The sequence below is a fragment of the Durio zibethinus genome, chromosome 5 (assembly GCF_047325235.1).
Source record: "Durio zibethinus cultivar Kanyao isolate XHJ-2024 chromosome 5, ASM4732523v1, whole genome shotgun sequence".
NCBI classification, from domain to species: domain Eukaryota; kingdom Viridiplantae; phylum Streptophyta; class Magnoliopsida; order Malvales; family Malvaceae; genus Durio; species Durio zibethinus.
In genome coordinates, this window is record NC_143166.1 from 6,274,675 (window position 1) to 6,281,409 (window position 6,735).

General features: G+C 32.3%; 1 long non-coding RNA gene across 1 annotated transcript; it reads left to right on the forward strand.

Moving 5' to 3' along the window:
- Positions 1-361: 361 nt before the first annotated feature.
- On the forward strand, positions 362-3,464 carry LOC149518725 (uncharacterized). The gene is made up of 3 exons (XR_016342462.1): positions 362-821; positions 1,790-1,860; positions 2,851-3,464. It is a non-coding gene; the product is annotated as an uncharacterized LOC149518725 (long non-coding RNA).
- The last annotated feature ends 3,271 nt before the right edge of the window (positions 3,465-6,735 follow it).

A 6,735-nucleotide genomic window follows, 5' to 3' on the forward strand; every position in this document is an offset into this window, starting at 1 on the left:
ATATTAATAAAATTGTTTGTGACATTTTTCAATGTTTTTACTTTCATTACATGATTACCAGGAAACAATACGAATTTTGTGATTCCAACATTTCGCAAATTAAAAGATGTATGCAATTGTCCCAAGGAAATGTAGCCTCTTAGGATTAGCCTTTGGAGAAGCATTTAGATTTTAGAATCTAACTATCATACAAATTTGTCTTCGTCTTTTCTCTTACGTGATACCTTTCCATTAAGGGACATAAAAGAAATTTTATTGTTTGTTGAGTCTATAATGTTGAGAAAGACATGAGAACGTTCCAGAAAGGCAGATGGGTCAGTAAGTAGGTCCTGAAACCAAGAGGATAAGGTTGAGAAAGAAAAACACAGATAGGGAAAAATATATATCAGGTTGAGAGAGATAGGGAGGATTGAGAGGGGGAGGGAGGAAGGGATTTTTTTCTTAAACTCTCTTTGCCGACATCCTCCACCTCTCTATTGTTTTTCCTTCCTTTTTCATTTTACTCTGTCTTTTTCTTTTTCAACACAATCTTCTTTCATTCAATATTTCCATCGAACGTAATTTTCTCATCTTTTGACATCATGGGTCGGGTTGAACATGGATTGTAGGCGGATTTACAATTTGGAAGGAGAAGAAGGTTTGGTCAGCTTGTTGGAATGGCGGTGCTGCTGGTGGCTGGAAGTGTAGGAGATAAAGAAAGAGAGTAGGAGATGCTGTGACGAGATGAAATCGTGGCCAGAGCTTCAAGAGTGCCATCAAAGACAACTTTCTCAGAACTTGAAGGAGTAGGGAGTACTTTGAAAGGAAGAGATCTTGCGCAGGTTTGAAATGCAATTTGACGTAAAACTAGTTGTATTGATTAATTGTTAGTATTTTGGCTCTTTTAATTTCTGGGTTTTTAATTGTTGGGTTTTGAATTTTGATAAAGGAGTATATTTAAAGTTATATATTTATAAAAAAAAAAGGTTGTGTAGTGGAAATACGAAACTGAACATATGGTAGTTAATTGTTAATAATTTTGTGGTGTAAAACAAGTTTGCTACTTTGATTTTGAATTTTTAAAAATGTTTTTATGTTTCTTGATATGGACAACATTGAAAATTTGAAAAATCTAAACTTGGAAAATGATTATTTTTATTAAGCAATAGCCGCAACATGTTGTTATCTCTATTCTTTTTTTTTGTTGTTTTCTGTAGAACAAATTGATTTTCAAAAATACTTTATCAATATCAATACATGAACATGAAATGTTTTCTGATTCACTGATAGGACAGTTTTATTTTTGACATAATATTGTATGAAAATCTGTATTATTTGATTGCTTTGTGAAATAGATTTCTACAAATAGTTCAGCTTTACGACTTCAGGCTTTGTGGATTATACAAATCAAACATTTTTGCAAACAAGAAACTGAACATGTGTGGATAATCTCTAAATTGTTTCCAATCAAACAATTTAGTTTAGCTTTACGACTTCAGGCTTTAAGCAGTTTCAGGGACATGACATTTTAAGAATCAAGAGAAGTCCGAAGAAGAAGAAGAAGAAGAAGTAGAAGAGTTTGTTAACTTTTAGCATTATTGAGATTTAATTAAGCATCTCTATAGAGGATGTCGTTACTTTTTTATTTCTCTGAATTGGTATATTTTTTCTTTATCTTTCATTGTTCGTTTCGAATGTTTATTATTGGTTATATTGTAATATACTAATATATAAGGATAAAAGTTAGTTATAAGAATAAAGATTAGTTTCTGAATAAGCCTTTTGAGTTGAAATTTGTATCTTTTCACAGGATAAGGAGGGTTTACAACATGTGAATCTATAAATTGAGGCAAAAGTTACCTTAACGTTTCTATCAGACAGGTAATATATATTTTTATGATCTTTTTCCGCCCATTTGATTAGCTGGGTGATGCATATGATAGTACTAGAGTTAAGATTTTCTTATAAGTTTAGAAGTCCACGTCTTATATAAATATCTAAGAAATCCTGGTGTAACAAAACCTGGGAAGCATCATCATGTTGGTGTAGTTTAAAAAAACATTAAACCATGGTTACGATGATGATGATGATGATGATGATGATAATGACAGTGATTTGGAAAAAGTTAAACCTAATGGAAAGCCGATAGAGGGGGAGAAAAGGTGAATCATAAGAAGTCGAAGAAACCAAAGGTTGCGGCTGTTTAAATCGCCACAAAGATCGATCTTGCTGATCTTTCGGTTTATCTTGTTATAAATGCAAAAAGATGATCAATTTCCTTTTTTGATTTGATATATTGGTTGACTATAAAATTTTTTTATTAGTTTGGAAAATTAAAAATTGAATGGCAAACAACAATAAATTCAAATGCATAATTTTACTAATTTCTAAAATATCTCATGAAGTGGTGGTGGGCAGTTTCCTTAGATGAAGATGATTAGGAATAATTTGTCAAACTCGCTTATTTTAGTTTATGTATATGGTGTTAACTTTTTTTTTATTGATTTTATAGTAATTGGAAGTTCGAATTTGTGAGATGGATGTATGAAAGGAAGAAAATTATGAAATATTACTATCTTGCATGCTTGAATGCTCAAATTGAAAATTTTTTATCAAAACTTGGTTTTTGGATTGACTGAAGTAATGTGCTGTCATCCATGGTTTTTCTAGGAAATATGATTCTAACTTCTTTTGTTTTATTTTCATGATTTTAAATACTTGAAACTAATTGGTTGATTTCTATTGCACCATCTAAATTTTGTTGTCATGTTAGTTTACATTTAAGCTTGATTGTAAATATTTAGATTAGCATAATATTGGAACCTACAATTTAGTTTTAAACGTAATTTATTTGATAATTTTGTTTAATAGGTTGCTTTTAGTATCATTGATGAAGTTTTGGACCAACCCTTTGAAGCTGTATTTTGTAAAATTTAATCATAGACAGTAGCAGTTGCAAGTTTGGGATCGTGCAACCTTTTGGGCTTTTGGAAAAGATGTTGCAATGAAGGTATTAGAATGATTAACAGGTAATTTTTTTTATTGTTATTCAAAGCTTTGCAACTATTGCTCAAGTGTGAGTTCCAATTTGCTTGGTGATCATTTTGTCGTTGGAATTAAGGTTTAAACTGCTCACTCTACTCTTAGTCTTTATTCTTGATGATCAAATTATGTATGCCTGAACACTGCTGCAATTTTAATTCTATGAGCGTGCATAGTGTTTCTCTATAGCTGTAACTTTGACAATGATATTTGTACTTAAGACTATTTGTTCCTCTTAATTGCTGGCTACTTTTTGGATTCTTAAAAGATATTAATTTTGGTTTGCTTAGCATCTTATGCTGATTATCATGATAGTTTTGGTTATTTTGCCTAGCTTTTGTGGATTATCATGGGAAATTTTCCTCCACCATGTTAGTTTGTGTGCCTCTAATTATCTCATCAACCTAAGTTTGAAAAGTATTAATTGTTAGTTGAGGTTTTGCATCCTCCAACTAAATCAGAAACCTTATGGTAGATAAAAATGTGAAAAAAGATGAAAACACTAACTTGAAATGCACTTTTTGATCTTCAAAATAGAAATGTGGTTTTTTTTTACCATGTGGAGTACATTTTTGCAAAATTCATGCTAGGTTGTCATAAAAATTATGGCACATTAGTTTGCTAATTATAATATCATTTTGAATTCCAAGCTTTGCTTAAGTGTAATTCTTTTGACAAAATGGTGTAGAGAGTCAAACTGTGTTAGGTAACTTTTGGCAAAATTATGTCAAAAACTATACCATCTTTGTTAGGTTTTTACAAAACCTGTAAAAATATTGTCTATTTCCAAGATTGGTACTCTATCTATCCCTTTCAGGTATATTTGTTAATATCAATAGCATCATTTTCTAGGTCTTTATTATTAATGCTCTTTTTGCTATTATCATGCTGATGATGGATCTAATTTTCCCTCTTGAAACATTTCAATTTAGAAAAACCAATAGTACTTTTAATTGCCACTCACCCTATAAATTTATGTTTTGACTCTCGAAATTTGTGTTACCTATTTAAAATGCCATATTTTGAAATTTTGTTTCCATTTAGTGGTCTAAACTTTACCCCTCTTCTTACTTTTTATCTAATGGAGTATTGACCTATTTTATGCATTGTTTCTCACTATATATTCTATCTACTAAATATTCCTTTTCTCACCTTTTTGTTACTATTCACCACTCCATTATTAATAAATCTATTTAATTAGAAAATATAACTTTCATTTGAACATCCTGCGATGAAGCACGGATTGTTAACTAGTTTTAATTATAAGTATCACTCTAATCATCAAAATCTGAATTTTTATTTAATTTTTATTTTTTAAAAATATTTTAATTTTCCTTTTAAGAATTTTTATGTATATATTTAATTGGATGAAAAAAATACTATGTATATAAATTTCTTTGAACCCGTGATCTCTAAATTTTAACTCTAATTCTATGCCAATTAATTTAATAGTAAGTGAATAAATATATGCCATCAACAGGGTCCATGACTTTCCTTTCATACGATGATGTGTGAGAGCTGAGCGAGTTGAGACCACCGCCCACAAACGTTATGAAATTTCCGCTTCCCGTGTTTTTGGCATCTAACTCACTCAACAGCTTTGAAATGTTATGGTAATGTGGAAAATTTTCTATTCAAGATAATCAATATGTAAGTCCCAATAATTTCTCAGTGATTTTTACTTTATGCATGAGGAAAGGGTCGGCTTCAATTTCGATTTCTGAACGTAATTTATACTCTCAGCTGCTGCTTTAAAGATCACAAATTAAACCATTAATTAGGATTTAAGTTATGAGAAAATTAGTACCAAAATTAAAGAATAATCTTTAACCCAACGAGGCCATTGAAATGATATATGCAATGTTTCAAAGAACTAAATAAGAGAGAAGGGAAAAGTTTAGGGCTAAATCATTTTGTACACCATTTAAATTATCCGTACAATTGATTTTTTTTTATATTTTATAATTCATGATGAGCGATAAATTAAAGAGGAGAATTCAAATGAATTAATTTTTTATTTGAAGTAAAAATTCAAATAAAAGATTAAATTCAAGTTTTGTTCTTTAAGTAAAAAATATATGCATTGATCAAGTATCTACCCAGTGGGTGCTGAGGATACAATGGCGGAATTTCTGGTACGTCTCTACGGCTTAAAACAGTTTCACTTCCATTCACATGTCTAGGTGTCTCGGTTGGTGTTAATCCATGAAGTTTTAAAGTCTGGGACCTAATCATAAACAGGGTGCAGGCTAGGCTCGCAATGTGGAAAAAAAAATTTTATCTTTTGGTGGCAGAGTGACACTGATCAACTCAGTTCTTACACTTATTACATGTCAGTGTTTAAAACCCCAACAGGAGTCCTTAAGGAAATAAATCGAATCGGAAGGATGTTTTTGTGGGGAGGAGATGAAAAGCATAGTAAAATGGCGAAAGTATAATAGGACATTGTATGCAAGTCAAAGAAAATAGAGGGCCTAGGAATTAGCAACTTGAAAGCTAAAACATGGCGTTATTGGCTACGGAGAGGGAATCTTTATGGAGAAGAGTGATTGTAAGAAAATATGGGCCAAATATACAACAATGGTTACCTTGCGTGGAAAAAACCAAGAACATGTCAGTTGTTTGGAGAGAGATAATAAGTTTGGCAGAAGATGAAGTTGCCCAGAAATTCATTAGTCCCAGCAGCTGCAGATGGCGTATAGGTATCGGGAAAGAAACACTATTCTGGTTTGATAAATGGTGTGGAAATAAACCTTTCTGTGAATTATATCCTCGGTTATTCCTACTTGCTAATGATATACATGCAAAGGTGGAAGATTATATTCGGAACGAAAATTTTGTGCACTCAGAGTGGGAATCCGTTTTCAGAAGAACGATGTTCGAAAGAGAGACCATGGCTGACGAACTTGCAATTAAATTTGGAAGGCATTCGGCTTTATCAATTCAAAAGAGACAGAATCGTATGGGAGGTAACAAGGTTGGGAGGTTCTGGTGAGCAAAATGTCCAGGATGTTAGAGCAAGTAAATGACACGTCAATTATGCCGGTGTTGTGCCATCTATGGAAGTTAAAAATCCCCCCAAAGTGGAATGCTTTCTTTAGTTTGTTATTTTGGGTAGAATGTCAACAAAATCATTCTTGAAAAACCGAAGTATGCCTCTCGCCCCTTCGCAATGCCTCTGCCCTTGGTGTAGCTAGGTGATGGAAGAGTCAAATCATGTTCTATTCTCATGCAACTGGACTTACAGAGTTTGGTGTGAGTTCCTTGACTGGTGGAACATTAAATGGTGCCACCAAATTACATTAAGAAATGAGGCAGTTTTTGAGAGCAAACAACTAATGTGGGCGAACTGATGATCCTGGTAAAACTCAGATCGATGTACTGGATAAAAGCTCAGAATTAGGTGGTTCTTTAGATTTCAAATAGCGCTCCCTTAGTGTAATATTGGCCGCTATTTAGCGGTAGCGGTGCCCTCTGCCATTGGTATTTACCGCAATAGGGGTGTGTACAGTGATTAACAGGTATAATGGCATTTAACGGCCGTAAATAGTTGTGTAGGAGAATATATGATTGTAACGGGACATTAAAGCCGTTATTGTCCATTTTATTTTCAGCTCCATACCGAAAAAAAAAAAATCCCACTCAATATCCAGTCAATTCAATCAAAATTAAACAAATTTAAGTCGTTATCAATATAAAAAGATAGAATTGATT